Genomic DNA, 19,693 nt, shown 5'->3' on the forward strand with positions numbered 1-19,693 from the left:
GTCAAATATCCAGGTCTGCTGATTGATGAAAATTTCTCGTGGAAATACCACATTGTCCACTTAGCGTCAAAAATAAGTTTAAAAATTGGCATTATTGACTGATTAATACATTTCGTACCCCCTATACTTTACATCGCATGCACATTTCATTTATTCAGCCTTATCTATTGTATGGCACAGTCGCGTGGCGCCGAACCGCCAAGACTCATGGACGCAAAATTCTTATTCTCCAAAAACGTGCTCTCCGCCTAATGTACCTCTCATGCAGTACCCTACTTTCTTTCTTCTCGTTTTTCTGTACTGTATATCTAACAACTTCAGTATCGCCTCCTAATATTGCTAATTTATTCACTTCTAAAGCTAAGCAAGCCTTCCGTTCCACACAAAGCAAGGTCATCTTCAAGAGGTGACTCCACTTAATTTATCCAGGATTGACCTTAATTAGATGCACGCACACTCATGATTTTGTTGAACCCTCAAGACTTGGCAAAAAAAATAAATCCTTTTCAAGAAATGGTGTAAAAATGTGGAATAGTTTACTTCGTGAAAACCGCCATCTATTCAAAACCAATTTTAAAATCAAATCCACAATATCCTACTCCAAAGACTTTCAGAAGAAAATGACTATATCGGTTTATTTGTCTTAATAACAAAATATCTTAATTCTCTGGCTTCTTATATTTGCACTTTGTATTGATTTGATTTTAGATGATACTTACTTAGTTGATTGTATGTATACTTTGAACACTAGTTATTTTCTTACCAATACGTTCTGTAATGTTTTGTTTGTAAAACACAACTATGTAGCTTTCTCTACTTGTTCTCTCAATCACTGCTCGCCTCGACTAGCTTTTGCTAACAGCGAGCAGTGCATATTGAACATGTACTGTACTATAATGAAATTCTACAATAAATATTCTAATTTAGTTTCTTACAAAGCGTCAGGGCTTGGAACACTGAGTTTGGCACCTACCATTACTTATATAAATGCAGGACGCTAATACCTTCGAGGCTGCTGTCGTGAACGTATACACTCTTTTTTTTGTTTATAAGAACGTCTAATTTTGGAGCTGACGCTGAACGTTCTTTTATATTTTGGCGACGTGAATCTTAAAACGTTCTTAAATTTACATGGAATAGGTCTATAGTATATGAATATGACCGTGAAACCTATCAAAGGTTCTTATAAATAAGAACTGCTCATTATTACAAACCTTACGTGTGCAGCATGCAATAAGTCCAAATCATGCCCTTAAGTATTTGTTTTAATTTACATTTATTCACCATACCTTTATTTTACGCTTTCATTTTAAATACAAATGAACAAGATAAAACGTTCTTGATCGGCGCTCAGCCTAAGGAATGTTCTTAACACGTTCTTAAATTTTGGTTAAAAAAATTCCTAGCCTTAACGTTCTTATAAAAAAGATTCTTATAAAAAAAAGTGTCATCATCATTGATGCGCTGAACAAAGTGATGTCACGTTAGTCAGTGAAAGCAGTGATCCGAAGTGAAGCATATTAAGACACGTTTATGAAAGACTTAACGTTCTTATAAAAAAAGATTCTTATAAAAAAAAGTGTCATCATTGATGCGCTGAACAAAGTGATGTCACGTTAGTCAGTGAAAGCAGTGATCCGAAGTGAAGCATATTAAGACACGTTTATGAAAAACTTCATAAAGCCTAAAGGAGCTCAAGCCTTTTCCTCAACTGAAGAATGTGTCAAACAAACGAGGTCTTTCGAAACATGCGTCGACGCTTATCAATCATCTCAAGATGGCTTTTGTTTCCATTTTGTTTCTTTTACTTCTGGACAACAACGAGGCGAAATATAAGAGCTCGTGGACCTGTTGAAAACAAAGATGAAGAAGGTGAGAGTAAAAAGATTGTGGTGGCACCAGTGTTAGAGAGTTTCTGAGGATTTAACACTGAGTGATTTGTTTGTTTTTCGTTGTATTAAAGTAATTTTCGATCCATTTTTAGTGCTTTTGTCATAAACCACGCTCAGGAATATTGTTTACTTGATTAAATCGAGGATCCGCTGTGTTGGCATGATATATCACAAGAACTTTTTACCGGCCATTTACCCATGCTCTTTGATAAATGGATTGAATTTTGAGTTTACTTCAGATTTCAATGACTGTTTTATTTCAAAATTTTTAAATATTAGTATGTCTAACGGATACGGATCAATGATTTCACATTTCCCTAACGTGGGAAAATACCAATCACCTAAAATGACTTCGCCGACAAGTCTCAAGTCTCACAAATCCTTATAAATTCTTTCAACTGTAACAACACCAGTTTAAACGATATACTTACGAAAATCGGCATGGAAGCATATTTTGAGCTGGTCTTTTTATTTCTGGAAGAATAATTTCATGAAACCATCAGAATCATCGTGTTTATAAAAAAAACCCTCACGTGATCAATTGTTGCAAAAAGGCCTATTGACGCCAGAAAACCAATTTTACAAGGCAGAACTAAAAAAAATCAAGGAAATTGGATTTCATCGGCCTGTGAATCTGTTTACCGTGAGATTTTTGTGCCACATCGTGAGACCGTGAGATTGCCCTAAAAACCGTACCAACAAGTGCCAATAAACATGTGAGTTTGTCTACAGGAAAGACAAATTCACCGGAGCGTTATCACGAATATTTAACTATTATTCTTTGAAATCGAGGTGAATAGTGGTAGAATATTTACCGAGCGCCGCAAGGCGGCGAGGTAAATATTCTGCCACTTTTCGCCGAAATTGAAAAGAATAATTGTTTTAGGGTGCGTTCCTTTGGGATGATCCGAAAAAGGATCACTGATCCAAGATCACTTGGATCAAGGTGCATCAAAGGAACCGATGAATCTACTCTGGGAAAGGATTCTTCGGTTCCTTTGATGCACCACGATCCAAGTGATCTTGGATCAGTGAGCCGTTTTCGGATCGTACCAAAGGAACGCACCCTTAGTATATACTCACGAAGTGATCTCAACAACAATTGCGGAAAAAACCATCCAAAGTCGATTTAATTGGCATCTCAATTCACGCGTAGAAAACGTGCAATCCGCACAAAGAATGCGCGAAAGTGTTTACAGAAGCTTCAAACATGGCAAATCTAAATAACCTTCGTTAAAATCCTCGTCACAAACAGCAAAATGGTCATTTAGCACCGTTTAAATCAGCAATCTAAATCGAAAGTCTGCTTGTTAAAACATTTTCAACGTTCCATCAAAGTTTTTGAGGTTCATTTGAAATGGAAATTGAAAGTGCAGTTGGTAAAGGGTCCACATGAAATGCTGGCTCTAATTGAGGTGAGCGTTTGTTGTAAGATGACCCGTCTTGTTTCCTTGCAACCATGTGGAACTTTCTTAAACATTTTTTTAATTCCTCGATTTCACTAAGAAATTCGTTTTGGTGGGCGACCAGCCCTACAAGAGAGAATTACTCCGAGTGAAACAAATTGTTGGCGTGAAGATTGTTTAATTTTCAGCAATAATTACCTGGGAAAACGACGTCAAACACTGGTTGGCAAAAGTATGAACTCTTCTCTTATCTTTGAAAACTTTCAGGCCAAATTTTGTGGCCTTCTTTGTCTTCTGTAGCACAGCATCATCATATATTCTCAATATTTCCGATTCATAAATGCTGGCGAGTTTACGCCGGCCATTTTGTTTTGTTTGGATCAAGCATTATTCACTCCGTAGGGAGTTAATAATGCTCAATTACTCCGAGATAGCGAACCAATCAGATTGCCTGAAACACTAAGATCACTGGAAGCGAAACTGATGAAAGCATCTCTTTCGTTACTAAATAACGTAAACCTTATCTTAATTTAATTGTGTAATCCTTGTGACTCCTCCAGAACGGAGTAGACTCAGCGTTTACGAATGCTAGAGCCTTTTCAGGTCTTTAAAAAATGATCTTCATGATGTGGCTTTTATTCACTTAATTTCAGACAGGAAGCCTATTTACTGTACAGAAGACTTGCCGCCAGTTTGAAGAGCAGCAGCGAATTAAGGCACAGATAGAGTTGTTAACATTAGGCGTGTCTTAGTGAACGTTATAGCACTCAACCGCCCAACAGCACGTCCATTTAGTGCAAAGCGCAAAATTGCAAAGTTACAGCACTGGTATCTTCACAAGTACCTCACACACCTGGACTCTTAAAAGTACGGATTACGATTGCATCTTTAGAGGCTGCCAAGTTTGTTAAATAGCCATAGCTAGCCGAAATGGTCAGATTTTAAGGACTGCATTTACAACAAGACTAGTATCACGCAAAGGAATATCTTGCTGCTTTTATCATGTAAAATGTGCTACAATTGGAAAAAACTGCGTGTATTTACTCATAGTCTTCGGGACAATTCTAGGCTGAAACTGTACACCTAAACTCAAACAGTTTTCGTCTACAATATTAATCTCCCCACCAAAAGCAAAGATGTTTTATCATATGTCGCGCAAAACGCGCAAAGTTATCAAAACTAGCAGTAATTTAGACCCACGAACGTGACGATGTGCATCATATTTAGTTTCCTGCAATATCAGCCCTTCCCGGCAACTCCCCTGTGTTTATCTGGCCGTGTAATTGAGAGGGTTGGTCACTATAAGTTGTTAGGTGTATTTATTTCTAGTGACCTTTCCTGGAATAAGCATTGTGAATATGTCCTTGCAAAAGCTAATAAGCGTTTATACGCATTGAGAGCGCTAAGGAAATGTGGCGTGGCCTGCCAGGATTTGGTTCAAGTATACTGTAGCCTGGTTAGATCACTTATTGAATATGCAGCAACCGTCTAAGCAGACCTTCTGGTTTATCTTAGCAAAACCCTAGAATTGATACAAAAGAAGGCATTTAACATTATTTTCCCTGGGCTGCCATATGATGTAGCCCTTAGCCGTTCAAGCTTGCTGCCCCTAAGTCAAAGGCGGGAAAAATCATGCCAAAAGTTAATGCAGAATTTCCGAGATAAAGGTTTTCTTTCAAACATAATACCCATTCCCCCTGAAACCCGCCATGGGCATTCTCTTCGCTCTGGCTCTGTTGTAAATAGCAGTGTTAAAGTAGTTGCCAGGACTGAACGGATGAACAATTTTTGTACTAATAAATATCAATAATATGGTTGCTGGTGCCCTTGCAATTCAGCTGTAGCTGCAAGAGGGGTAAGTAAACTGATCAATCAATCAATCAATCAAGTCATGGGTCTATTCTCGATTTTATGTCAAAAACTGTTTTGCAATGCAACATTTCTTTGAAAACGGGAATGCAAAGCAGTTTGTCGTAAAATCGAGAATAGACCCATGCCTTTCAGTTCAAATTACTACTTTATAGCTCTGCTGTCGCCAACAGGGTTGGTTGCACATCGAACTACGTACCCCATGAAAGATCGCCGGCGGGACCAAACCTCAGGAACTTAAAATAACTGAGGAGAACGTTTACTTCCGTAACTATATCTGCAAATAGGTTGAAACCTTCAGGTCAGTCTCTTCGTTAGCCCCGTCTCACAAACCTAGTTTACAAATTCTGTGGGACCTTAAGGAAGCTCGAAAGGGTTGTCTGTTGGGCGCGCTCGCCTAAGCCACACAATGTACAGAAGCTGAATAAGAACGTGACTAGAAATGGAAATGTGACCTAAATCTCGAAAAGCGGAAAAAAGTTTTGTTAGATGATCTGATTAGCTTTATCTTGATAGCTCGGTAACCCGATCCCGTAATCCAACTCAGACTTGAGTTGAACTCGGAATCACCGAAGACAAATCCAAACACTAGCAAGAGCGGGATTTGAACACAGCAACTGAATGTCAATCTGGCGCCCTAACCACTGGACCACGATGCCACCTAAGGGAGACAGCAGGAGGAGAACGCTAAACAATGACCTCATTGGGAAACGCACGTGAAGACTGCGTGCCATTGCCATTCTCGTCAACGTCGCTCTCTTTGCTTGAGCTCTTCAATACTGCACTCGAACCATCCTGACTACATTCTTGAACTTCCTGAGGATGCTCAACTGGATCCGGTTGTCTCTCGCAGACTGGTTACAGTTTTGAGGTGGGATCGTTAGTTAAGGCCTGCATTGGTAATGATACGGAGAAAGATCATGATAAGTTCGCCAACATGGAGGCAATAACACATTTTCCTCTTCTTCCTTCAAGTGATTTCCATAGCTAGTGCATTTCGTAGAGAAAACGCCATTGAAGCTATTTAACCATCTCTGCAAGTCAAAATGATACCAAATGTAACTTTTCCTGGAAGGTCCATCATTTTCATTCACAAGGTTCAAGTTCAAGTTCAGTTTTGTTTATCAGGTTTATTTGTTTATCAGGAACATCTGAACAAGTTAGACCTTGTTCCAACCTTGAAAATTTAAAATGGAACCTAGTTACCTGTTTAACTCTGGCTGCAGCAAGTTCCATCCTCGCGTTCTGAATAATTCCTACCAGTAAAAAAATTGGGGTTAACGAGGTAATTTTTGCCATAAAAGGAAGTGTTAATGACATAAAAGAAAATGGTACAGTAGGCGGTAATTCACATGCCACCATAACAGAACCTTACCTGACACGAGTTCTATCAAAGCACCAATGACCAAGTATACTTGCATCCACCGGCTTCTTTTTTCTCGATATTGGCTCGATATTTTCATTTTATTATCAATAAATATTTTTTATTTTCATTTTTTTTTTATTTTTTGCGATGGCCAAAAAAAAGTCAGGTGGGTTCTGGAGAGATAAAATCAAGTTATCGACGCAAATAAACAAGAGCACATACATTTTAATCGAGTATGTTCTGTTTCCACGTAATCTAACTTAGTGACGGTATGGAAGAGACCTCGATTCTCTGAGGCTCCAAAGTAACTTTATCAGTAAGAATTTTGCGGCTGCTTTCTGATATCTTCCTTAAAAGGAGCTCAGTTTACAAACAGGTTGCAGAGACCAATTGAAATTCCCACTATACTGTTTGGTTCTTGTGCGACAATCTTGTTCTTCAGTTATCTCTTTATTCAGCCTATTTATAAACTAGCTCTCGTTTCTTGAACAAGAAGAATTCTTAACAGAAAAATAAAATATAGTATGAACCAAAATTTCGTTCATCTCACCAGGATGCCTCGAATTTGTGCAGTGGGATCGGTAGTAGAGTAGTAATGGAGCATTACAGAGGTGGCATAATCCATAATCTGAAAGTTAAAAGGAAATCGGATATGATCCTCGCACTAAGCTGGACAATTTAAGCAACTGTCTCTTTTTGACACATGAAAAATTCAGGTGGGTTCAACGGGATTCCAACCTTTGACCTCAGCGATGCTGGTGCAATGCTTATCTACCAACTGAGCTATGAAGCCACATACTTAACTGATTAGAGTGTAATGTGAAGTACTAAGTATCTACCCAATATGAACCATGTGAGCGTTAGCGCTACTGATGGAAATGTGCCCACACAAGGACAGAGAAAAACTCTGACCAGGGTGGGAAATTAACCCACGACCTTCGGGTTAGATCACAGCTGCTATATCGACTGAGCTACAACGTCAGACGGGAGAAGGCCCTGAGAACTGAAGATTTTAAAGTCACGGCAATGAACATGAACAAGTACAAGGAAGGATTACGTTTTTGCAAACGTTGGCCCTGTAGCACTTATACTTGAACATACTTAACTGATTAGAGTGTAATGTGAAGTGCTAAGTTTCTACCCAATATGAACCATGTGAGCGTTAGCCCTACGAATGGAAATGGACCCACACAAGGACAGAGAAGAACTCTGACCAGGGTGGTAATCCTTCCTTATAAAGCCACATAGCTGGGAGCAGGTTAATAAATTTGATTTGATGAAAGGAGGTGCGCGGTGTGGTCCAGAGATTAGGACGTTGGGTTTGCATGCGGTTGTCCCGGGATAAAATACCGTTCTAACCTCTGGTTGGGATTTGTTTCGGGTTGTCCCGGATTCAACACTACCACGCTTTGTAAATAGCCAAAATAGCTAACTGGCTGCCTCTTTCTGTTAAGTTTGAATTGGGTCTTTCAGATTATTAAAAAGTGGGGTACCTGTTAACTAGCTTAATAATACACATGAAAAAAATACTCGATTCTGATTGGCTGAGAACAGTGTAGTTTAAGTGAAACACAGTGCAAGAAGTGTAATACCAGTGCAAATTACGCATCGAAATTCTGGATTATGATTGGCTAATAAAAAATAGTGTCTGGTCAGAACCAATCAAATCTTTTGTTTTCAAATCTAGCGCGCGCCCTGGATGGCGCAATTTTTCCCTGATTGCGTGATACGCGTGTGTTTCTTGTGCTTAACCATCTCGAATTTTTTCATATCTTTAATACGTAATCACATGATTTTTCTCGTGAAATTTGGAATAAATGAGCACTTGTAAATTTTTTCCAAGACTAATTTTGGTCGTCTTTGAAAAAATCTACTCGTGCTTATTTATTCCAAATTGCACTCGAAATCATGTGATTACATATACTAATAGTTAAGTGCACTTCCACTACAAACAAAGCATTAACATTTTTTTACATGAAAGAAATGTACATATTTGAAGTGCGTGCTATTGAAGAAAGAGAGAAATGACCCTTCCACTTATCTGGACAATTAAATCAATTCTCTCCTATAGACGTTGGAGCCAGCTAAATTTTTCAGATGCCTATAAATGGAAAATTCTTAAAAATTGTCCAGGTAAGTACGAGGATCATTTCTCTCTTCCGTTTACTGTGAAAATGCGAAAACCGTGAACACTACAAATATTTATGAGATGTTATTGTGTTTCAAAGAAAAAGCCAAACCCGCTAGAAAACTAAACCGCAACCAGTTCTAATTGCATGGTTGCTGCACAATTAGAAATGTCAAAATCAAATCAACGTGTTCACGGTTTTCAGATTCGCACAATAATATTGTTGCTGTTGTTGTTTGTTCAACCACTTTTTTGTGGCGTTAAAGTTTCCGTTGCCGCCCTAATTGCTTTAACTTCCTGTTAATGAAAATATCACCCGACAGGCTGGGTTGGGATAGCAAAGAGCCCCGGTGATTGAAATGAGGAAGGACTAAAATGTACCTTATGCAAAGGGGATCCCTTGACTTGGATTGGTATGTAGCTAAGAATTATTGCTCGCACATAAATCGGCTTGTTGTTTGTATTCGCTAATTTCGTCTTTTTGATAATGTCAACGTGTGTTGTCATATCAAGACCATAATGATCTTTTTGTTCAAGGACAAAATCCCGAAGACAACTGTAAAATTCCCAATCTTTTGAGACTTCCTCTTTATGAGGAAGGGAGCAGGGATGGTGCGGTGGTGAGAGAACTCACCTCCCACCAATGTGCCTCGGACTTGCATTGGCGTCACATATACGTTGAGTATGGGGGCAGTTTTTTGAACGTCCCGAAAAGCGATTTAACATGTTTTGAAAGTCACGAAAGGCAAAACGGTTGTGAAATTTGATGACTTAAAACCTCTCCCTCGTAAGGGGGAATTATGACACCTGAAAAGTTTCGGGACTTTCGAAAAATGGGCCCCTGCTCCGAGAGGTTTTTTTTCCGGGCACCCCGGTTTTCCCCTCTCCAGTTTTCCCCTCTCCTTAAAGCGACAGCTTCACGGTTTTGCGCATGTCCAAGCTTTAGCGATGGAAGTTGTAAATTTTGCGGTTTCTTGCTGAACCAGATGATGTTAATTAAACACAGAGAGTATTAAAGCAAATACACTGAATAACTAAGGCCCAAATTTGGGCACGAGTAATCTATTCGCATGCAGTAGCTTCATAACACAAAGGCAATGATTACAAAAGTAATTCCAATGAGTAATCAATTACTATGGGATTGTTTCCGTTTCCTGCATCAGTGCTTTCGATTGTTTCAATAACAATGGAATTTAATGGGCTGACGTGCAGTTTGCCTATGCGCAGAGACGTGAAACTCTCCCTTTAAAAACCAACCTACAATGTGTTCCTTATTATAAATTGAGTTCATAGATCGAGTTTCAATTGAGTGTCGTAAAACCAAAACCAAAGTAATTACTTTGGCCAATCAAAAAGGAACGGAGTCTATCCAGTAAACCAATCAAAACTCGAAGTAATTACATGTAGCCGGCACAAAGCGCGGGAAAATGTGCACGCTCGAGCCACGATTGGTTTTGGTTTCACTTGTGATTGATTGAAAAAATGGCGCGAGAACTTTGAACCCATCACTGAGTGAAGTAATGCAAAACCAAAGCAATTCGCTAATTACTTTCGACACAATAGCCCTTTTCACGGTTAGTTTTTCTCATATGCATTACAATATAATCTAGCATGTATGTGAGGCAATTTCGGGCTATTTTGTAGTTGTAACGCGACATTGCCTCGTATCCACGTTCGATTACATTGTAATGCAAATAAGAAAAACTAACCGTGAAAAGGGCTATTGAAAACTGCTCGAAAAGTGATAACTAAATTACCTTTCTAAACACAGCATGCCCTGACTGTGGCCAAGGTTCCTACATTCAACAAAGAAGTGAACCAGCATACAGTAAGAAAGGAAGACTGAGATACTTCAAGCGGGTACCAATGGGAGGGGAGGGTTCACAAAAAGTATGGAATGTTCAGAATGTAACCTATTCTTATCATTAAAAGTCCCGGCATTTCTCTCCCAGTGAACCCTACGATTGTGCGAGGCCGGTGTCGAAATGGGGACTCGATGTTCCATACAGAGTGCAATTAAATTTTTTATCTATTAAGGGTCTGATGAAGTTGATTTCTCTTGTTAGCGAACTACAGTCTTTTTTAAAAAAAAATCACCTCTTTTTCCAGCAAATGACTTTCTTGTAATCCTCTGACTAAAACGTGGTCAATTTCTGTCATTCGCATCACAATGATGGCCTTGAAGGTCTTTGGAACAACCACCTAACAAAATGTGTTAAAAATACTAAGACATACGGACACCTGGGGTGTCTGTATGTCCTAATGGACTGTGTGGCACCGATATGAGATCAATCTGTGCGCATTTCTCAGAACATTTGCCAATGGAAATCCTACTTGATGTTTGACCTGACAAAAATAAGGTCTTCATAAGGAACAACTGTAAATCATAAGGAACAAAATAGCTCCTATGTAGGAATGAAAACAGAAGGAAAAAAATTGATAAGTGCGAGTGAGTTTTTCTGGTGATTTGGTGAGGCTCCAGCACTTGGCTAAGTAGTCTGACTTCTGTCTGTTGTACACAATTGTGGTCTCATTCACACAGAAGCTTTGCTTGCAGTTTGAATTTCTTTGGGAATTACTGATCACTGGTCCCTATCTCCGTCTCTGCTAGGAGTTTCTAATTTTCCAATAATTGATTGTAGCATCTCTTTGCCTTTCCTACGAGAAAACAAATATTCAAACGAATTTAACAATCTTCATATAAGTACTTATACATGTACAATGATTAGGAAATTGGTATTTAAAGAGATACTGACCTCAAAAACCAGATGAGCACCAATATGACAAGTTGACCTTCACAACTCTAAGAGAGGATAAAGTGTTTTACAGTCTTGTAATGCCTTTTGTAAATCTCTAAAATGAAAAAACAAATGGTAGAATGCTTCACTTGGCATTAGCATGAGCAAATTATCTGCCTCGATGTAACAACATCTAGTTTGAATTTCTTTGGGAATTACTGATCACTGGTCGTTGCTTCCTCTTTGTCTTTTCTTTTTCTTTTTCTTTTTCTTTTTCTTTTATTTTTTCTCTTTGGAACATTTTATTGTGGTCTTAGATTTTTTCCTCCATGCAACTTGTAAAGTTTTCCTTGAAAAAGATCACTGCAATGAGCAACAATGCTTCTGAGTAAGTTTAGTAATCCTTAAAATCCTAAATCTTAAATCCTAAAATCCTAATTTTAAAAAAAAATTAAATTAAAAAAAAAATTTAAAAAAAATTCCTTAAAATTTCCTAATACTCTCTAATTTCTAAAGTTCGTAAAATTATTTGACGGTGGCCTTGAAGGCCCGCGCTATGTTAAGCGAACTTGAGATAATAGCTTTCTGCATCCTTCTGAGAACCTCCTTTCCTCTAGCGCCCACAAGTTTCTTTATTGTTTTCTCTAAATCTTTAGACCAACCGCCTAGCACATCAATCACTACGTTGCACTGTTCCACGACATAGCCAGGGTACTGCTTCCTTAACACCCAGCGCAGTGGAGCATACTTTTCCGTCTTCTCCCTCTCCTTTTTTCTACGTTTGTCTAACCAGGGGCAACTCATTTCAACTGCCCAGACTCGTTTCCTCCTGTGATACACAAATCTGACGTCCACTCTGGCCTTGACATAGCTTTGTTCGGCATACTCTGGTACATCCCAGTAAGCTTGAGCTTCCAGAGATTCGTACACTGGTTTGGGTGCCACTACCGAGTACCATGGTGGTACTGAGTCCACTAGCTGCAGGTCTTTACACGCCTCAAAGAACAGCACCTTAAGTGCAGCGTTGTGTTGCTCCAAGTACTTGGACTGTGCTAAAGCAGGACATCCCGCAAGAACATGCGCAAGAGTTTCTGCAGCGCCTCCGCACAACCTACACGTGATCTCTCCTTGTGAAGAGTTCCTGTCTTGATCTTTGTATACACTCTAGTAGGGGTGAGCTGTTCGTAAAGCTCCAGTACCCCAGTAATCGTGTGGGTGGGTGCTGAGGGCCACTCCCGTAACCAAGCAAAACACTCATCCATGCTCAGATCTTCGCACCACTGCTCGCTCTCAATCTCTTCCTGTAACTTCTCCGTCACAGTCCTCCTCAAATAACCCTTAACTTTCTTCCCTAGAATTTCTATATCCGGTGCTTGGCGCGGGCTGCATGACGGGTTCGGATGGTTCAAAGTCAAACCCGTGTCCAGCTCCTCCGCGTACTTGCATGCCTCCTTAACCAACGAAGTGAATCCCTTCTAACTCGCCCTCTATTCAAATTTCTGAACTAACCTCATGGTAGGATCTGTATTCTCATACAGCTTAATTGCAGATTTGATTTTTGTTAGCTTGTATTCTTGCTCAATTGCGCGTAGGCCACGCCCACCCTTGTCCCTGGGTAGATACAACATAGCCGTCGAACTTAGCGGATGCTTCCCTCCGTTCTCACATGTTATCTTTCTTGCCTCTCTGTCGATCACTCTAATCTCTGTAATAGGCCAATGCTGAGTCCACATCAAATAGGAGAGGACTGGAAGAGCAAACTGGTTACTTGCAGTCACACGGTTGGAATCAGACAAAGGGCTACTCCAAATTAATGACAACCTTTGCAGGTAAGCCTTTGCCGCACATTCTAATGCCAGCTTCTCATCCTGCATCACAGACTCTCTCACCCCTAGAAACTTGTAACTAGAACTCGCGTCCAGGCTTTCCACGACCCCCTCGTGACCTAACCTCACACCTGCTGCATCATGCACTTGAACCCCTTTCCTCACATGAATCACATTGCATTTCTTAGGATTCCATGTTAGTCCAATGTCCTCCAAGGCGTCACTGGTAGATTTTAAAACTCTGTTGAGCTTAGCTTCAGAGGACGCAAACACTTTCAGATCATCAATATACATTAAATAGGATACCTTGGCGCTTATAGGCTTCGACAACTTATATCCCTCAGTAGCTTCCAGTGACCAGGCTATTGGATTTAAATATAGCGTAAAGAGGCGCGGGCAGAGTGAGTCTCCCTGCGGCAATCCCCTGTTAAATCGAATACAACGAGAGGTTTCGGGACCACGTTTGGTGGTAGTAATAATCCTAGTATTCCAGCTAGCAACTAAGAATCTCATGACTCTACAAAGCCAGGGCGGTGAACTTCCATAATTTCAAGCAGCCAGCTGTGATCCACCAAGTCATAAGCCTTCTTTACGTCTACCCAAGCCATGCTTAGGTTTCGTTTTCCTCTGTGACGTCACGATTCTGTCAATCATAAGATTGTCTGACGTCCCACTGCAGCCCAATCTTGCTCCCCTTTGTCCACGAGAGGTCTCCATCAGGTCGAATTCACTCAAATGATTGTCCATTGGTATCTGAAGGCACGACGTGAACCATTTGTAGATGTTATTTAAGCACGTTATTGGTCGCTGATTCTCGCTGCTGAATTCACCTGGTTTAGGGATGAGTAGCGTTTTTCCCTCAGAAAACCAAGTGGGATATTCCTCGGTGCTTTCAGAAATGGCAACGAAGGCTTTAGTGATCCCCTCATGCAGCACATGCATGCGCTTCCACCAATAGTTAACAAGGCGGTCAGGCCCTAGGGCGCTCCAGTTTCTTTTCTTGAGTAAACACTTGACCGCCTCAGAGCACTCTAACCTCCAGGACCCCTCCGAAGGCACTGGAAGCTTCCTAGCAATTGCTTCCTTGATCTTACTGAGCCATTCTGCTTCCTTGTTCCCAGTCCCTCTCGTCTCCCATAACTCTATCCAGAAATTGGTTGCATCCTCAATGTTCTCAAATCTCTCTTCACTATCACACCCAGAGCGATTGCTAGAGGTACTCTGATATTTAGGTCGCTCCTCGTCTTCACTGCACAGCGCCCTGAAATGTGCGTAAACTTTCCTTGTATCTTGATTGAACTGCCGGTTAATAGATCTTGCTTCATGAACCTTTTTTCCTCTGGTATATCCATCCTTTAGTTTACGTAACTGTGACTTTATAATTAATCAGTTCAGAAGAAGAGATCGGATCTTTTTACATTCTTCCATCAAAATAGTCCTGTTTTTTCTTCCTTTCTTGGTGTTCTTTCTGTTTTCCCTGATTCGCTCTAACTCAGCCTTTGCAATCGATATTCTTTTTCTCAACTCCGTCATGTTCTTTTCAAATTCTCTCTTATATTTGTCACTATGCCTTTTTCCACTGTCAGTCCGCATGGTGTGTTCTTTTCTCCAACCCTTAATGAGCAGAAACGCTATGACAGCCAAGTATAAAGCGCAATTAACTACCCATAGGTATCCGAAAGGGTTTTCCACAGGGAGGACTGGGTTTGACTCATTATTTCGCCAACAGTCTTGTTGATTATATTGATTTCATTCCCAGAGGGCTTTTCTTTTATTCTGGTGTCAAACCCACGGCTGGTGTAATCGCCTGGTTGAAGATTCACCGATGGGAATAATCGTAACGCCTTTTCCAATAGATCGTGTTTCTCCTCGGTAAGAGTATTAACTGGTCCCAATGGAATTACAGTCTGATCCTGTGTACTTTGAAGATTTTATTACCATTTCGCACTGACTGGCATTTACCGTCGCGCTGTTCTGATTCTCCATAATTGCTGTCTATTAAACCATTCTGCTTTCGTTTTCCAATTCGCCTGATGATACTACTAGTAGCATCCCCCATCCACTTTTCCAAGCGAGCAGCCTGATCTCTCAGGTTTTGGCTTGTTAAACCAAAGTCCTCATAACCCATACCATCCCACATCTCATTCATCACTTGCATATATCCCCTTTTACGTCCGCTCTCTGATAATGGTTCCTCATCAGACTTCACTAGGATCCGAGCCTTGTGCTTACAGCTTAACACCGCTTCATTCATTTCCTTCGTCCATTTTATCTTCCGCCTTGTTTTTTCTTGAACATCTACCCCACTCGTCACCTCCATTTGTCGTAGTGAACGCAACAGTAAACGAACTCAAACATTCAAACTAATGACTCAAATTTCCGTGCCAGGAGACACCTACAGTCTCACTTCTCTCAGTTAGACAAAACACAAAGTATAAAATACTCCTCTGAATGTGTACTGGTGCTCCAAGCTTGGCTCACTTTCGTGCAGAAGCAAATTTCCAACGCAAGGGACGAAGCACGTCTGCACTACTCGCAGCCATTATTATTATTATTATTATTATTATTATTATTATTATTATTATTATTATTATTATTATTATTATTATCATTATTAGAAGTAATGTTCAAGAAGTGGACTTTGAATTAGATAGATGCCATGCCAAAATCTAGGTCCTATAATTTTCATATATACATTTTTATGTAATATAGTTTTTGTGGTTTATCAAATCGTGTTTTTTTTTTAAATCAGAATACTATTTATTGTAAAATTTAAATAATTGAATGTAATAATTATGTAAATATTCAATTTCTTTTAGCCTTCTTAATCTTGTAACTAATTATTGTGAAGTTTTAATTAATACTTATTATTATTATCATTATTATTATTATTAATTATTATTATTTATTATTATTATTATTATTATTATTATTATTATTATTATTATTATTATGGAATTATATATAGAGCTTATACATTGCTGTTCTAAGTGCTTTACAATGTAAAAAAGGACATAAGAATATAATTAATCAAGTTTTTACCAGCTTACATATACCACAACTGTACATATCAGGAATTTATAGCACACACATCTTAAAAAGAAATGAAAACAAAAACAAATATGATGAAATATAAAAAAAAAACGTTTTCAACTTAGATTTTAGAAGATTAACACCAGAACAAGCCCGAATTTCAAAGGGGAGCTGGGTTATAGCCCAGTGCGGGTAATCTGTTGCATTTATCTTCGTCAAACAACAAAAAATGTGCCAGTGCGGGCAATGTGCTGCGCGGGCAATCAGCCAGATATTACGGTAACTATGTTTTGCTTCTTTGGATATGTCCAATTTGTTGTCCGGATTTGGGCCTCAACCAAGTAAAAAAAAAACTTACATTATTCTAATGTCAATAATACTTATTGCAGTCCATACATGTATTTACACTATTAGGCAACAAAAATGAACAAAATCAGAAACAGGACAAAATAATTCTAAAAAAGCTCCTAACACTGACAGTTATTTATTTACCCTCTTAAGTTGGCCTTTGCTGTCTTTGCAGTGGTTGCTCCATCGAAAATTTGTACTGGTGATGATCGGTGTCTTTTTAAACATGACAGTGCCTGCTGGGCTTCTAAGGTGAGCTATTTACGGGGGAAAAAAGAAAATAACAGGGATTTTTTTGGTTTTTGTCTGATTTCTGATTGGCTAATTTGACAACGCTGACAACGCTGCTCACGTCATGCTCTCATCATGCTCGTGTCAATGTGTCGTGCAATTTAATGGCCAATCAGGAATGCTCATTTTGGGAAATAAACCAATCGTATTGCGAGAAAGTTATGAACAACACCCGCTCTTTCTTTGCATCAGGATCTTGGTCATCCCTAAAACAAACAGTTTCTTTTAAATGAATTTGACGTTGACATTTTGACCACTGTGATTACGAATATCATTGTCGATAAGAGTACAGACAACACTGAACCACGTTCAATGTGTTAAGTTCTAAGCGACACACCAAACACAAAAATAGCCACCAAAAAATTATTATTCTTTTATCTTTGGGCATAATAGCTGATAAGCCTCACTTTACAGTCAACTTCTTTTAATTTTTCTGTGCTACTAAGACTTATTTGCACAAAGATAAAAAGTTTAACAATAATGATGAAAAAATTCTTGCATTTGGTCAACAAAATAATATTAAATAATATTATTACAATGATCCCTTTTCTTTCCCATATACCAAAGAAAGGCATAAGAATGATATTAACAGCTGGTCAAATCGTACACTCGCGAAATCAAATAATTTCCCTCGCCAAATCATTTGATTTGATTTTGTACTTTGCAATAGAACAGGAAATCACAGTCAGGTAGTCGTATTGAGTCGTTACCAGTAATACCTCCACTTCTACTGGCTGTGTTCTCAATTTGTGTTAAAGAAAACAGTACATTTCATAAATAGGACTATCTGTTAGTTTGCAGGAAAAAAAATGGAGAATTTTTTTTTAATTTGCTGTCGATTTGTTCTTTAATTCCAACTTCAGTTTGTGTTTGTTTTAGGATGTTCATTGAAGCCATTGTTTTTAATATAGTTTGACTGATCTTTGTATTAAACGTTCTTTATGAAGGTACCCCATTTTAGGTAGTCCATCACTAGTCCATATTTGGGAATCCATGAAGGCTGGTCTATCTGGGTAGTCCATGAACTTGGGGTCAGAGATACATAGTCCCTAAAACAAGGAATGACCTAAATGATCTAAAATGACCTAAAATGAGCTACAACAGTATCTAAAATGACCTACATTTTGTAAAATGTGCTACAGCGGTATCTAAAATGATCTAAAATGACCCAGAAATACCTACTCATTTTAGGTCACTTTAGATACCATTGTAGCTCATTTTAGGTCATTTAAGATATCGTTGTAGCTCATTTTAGATCATTTTATATCATTTTAGATACCGCTGTACCTCATTTTAGGTCATTTCAGATCATGTTAGGTCATTTTACGTCATTTTAGATCATTCCTCGTTTTAGTTGTCAGATGTACCGACCAAATAAAAAATTATTTGCATAAAGTGGGCAAGATCTGTCTAACACTAAATAAAATGTTCAACACCAAAGGTACCTTTTCATGCCAGTCATATGTTTCTAGCTAAGCTTGTCATAGAGTGCAGTTCTATCCTCAACTGGGTCTAAACTTAAAAGACCGGTATTTCCCAATGAAAGAGATCGGCTTTCTGATGAGGAGAGTCCATCAATTGCTTTGTCTAAATGACTATTAAGACAGAAAAGTTGACATACAGCATATTTTCGTTTAGTAACAGAATTTAACATAAGGTCAATGAACAACAAGTCATGCAGGATTACGAATGTCAAATCTTGGTAGTGGTTAGGGTTAGAAAGTTGCAAATTCATTCTATGGGAAATAACCCTGCTATTTCAAAGGTTGTTTACCATTTACAAGCAGAAACCGGTTGGTAATAGGTTTGTTCAAATGGTAATTAAAAACTCCCGAATGGGAAATTCAGTTGGGATCGGCATGTACCATTTACAAAATCCGTTCAAGTTTACGGAGGGAGTCTAGAGGGAGGCTAAATCATGGGTGAATGCAAATGGTAAACACGTTTTCCGTTTGAATATTTCGTTTGGGAATTTTGGACTACCTTTCAAGAAACTCCATTTTTCTCAGGCAATTTTCCGTTTGGGAAGACCAAAATAGGCTTACCATTTACATTCCAACCAAAATTTCCGTTTTTTTTTGGTAAATGGTGACATAGTTACTAAAGGTGCTCCTCTACTAACTATGATGGTAAACAACCACTAAAATGTATATCCTTCTCCAGAACATCAACATGTCTGTGCAAAAGAGAAGACTCATAAAAATACCTCAGCGCTTTGTAGACACCAACAAGATTTTTCCTCAAGGTTTGAACACTATTTACTACGTTAATAGACTCAGAAGTATCAATGGGTGATTGATTAGTTGCACAAGAGTTATTTGCAAGATCCTGAAAAACTTTGTTGACCGTCGATCTTAAATGATTCGCAGTCGAAATGCAATCCTCCACTCTTCTCGCCATCTTCGTGTTTAGCCCTGATACCGATAGCCGCTGACTTAATCGACAAGTTTTGCCTAGAAAGAAAATAATATCTTTAAGACATTTTAAACTATTCCTATTCGTATTCCTATTTCTTGCGCTCTGAACAGTCCGATACTTTCTAGACAGTGGTTAATATGAGGTTTGCAATGTGAGGACAACTCCAGCTGTCTGATACGTGGAATTTTGGTTCGTGCATTAAGCATGGAAACCGTCGTTATTAGCAAGCATTCATTGAGTACTGGACCTTATGGGAAAGACTTTCAATCTTCTTGCGATTGAAGAGTGAGACAATTGGAAGGCAATCCTAGATTAGTCAGACCGGAAGTTATTCTGACTTGTGAGGAGCTCAGTTTCGTTGAACTAGGTGACCTATTT

General features: G+C 38.9%; 1 protein-coding gene and 1 pseudogene across 1 annotated transcript in view; one reads left to right on the forward strand and one right to left on the reverse strand.

Moving 5' to 3' along the window:
• Positions 1-4,432, forward strand: part of LOC138019347 (TNF receptor-associated factor 2-like) — a 46,169-nt gene extending 41,737 nt beyond the window's left edge. The window contains exon 10 of the mRNA XM_068866135.1: positions 3,952-4,432. The gene's annotated coding sequence lies outside the window, so the exon portion shown is untranslated. The remainder of the gene's footprint in view (positions 1-3,951) is intronic.
• A 900-nt stretch (positions 4,433-5,332) lies between these two features.
• LOC138037189 (mediator of RNA polymerase II transcription subunit 27-like) lies at positions 5,333-19,297 on the reverse strand (annotated as a pseudogene).
• Between the last annotated feature and the right edge of the window lie 396 nt (positions 19,298-19,693).

Source organism: Montipora capricornis, chromosome 2, assembly GCF_036669925.1.
Source record: "Montipora capricornis isolate CH-2021 chromosome 2, ASM3666992v2, whole genome shotgun sequence".
Classification (NCBI taxonomy): Eukaryota; Metazoa; Cnidaria; class Anthozoa; order Scleractinia; family Acroporidae; genus Montipora; species Montipora capricornis.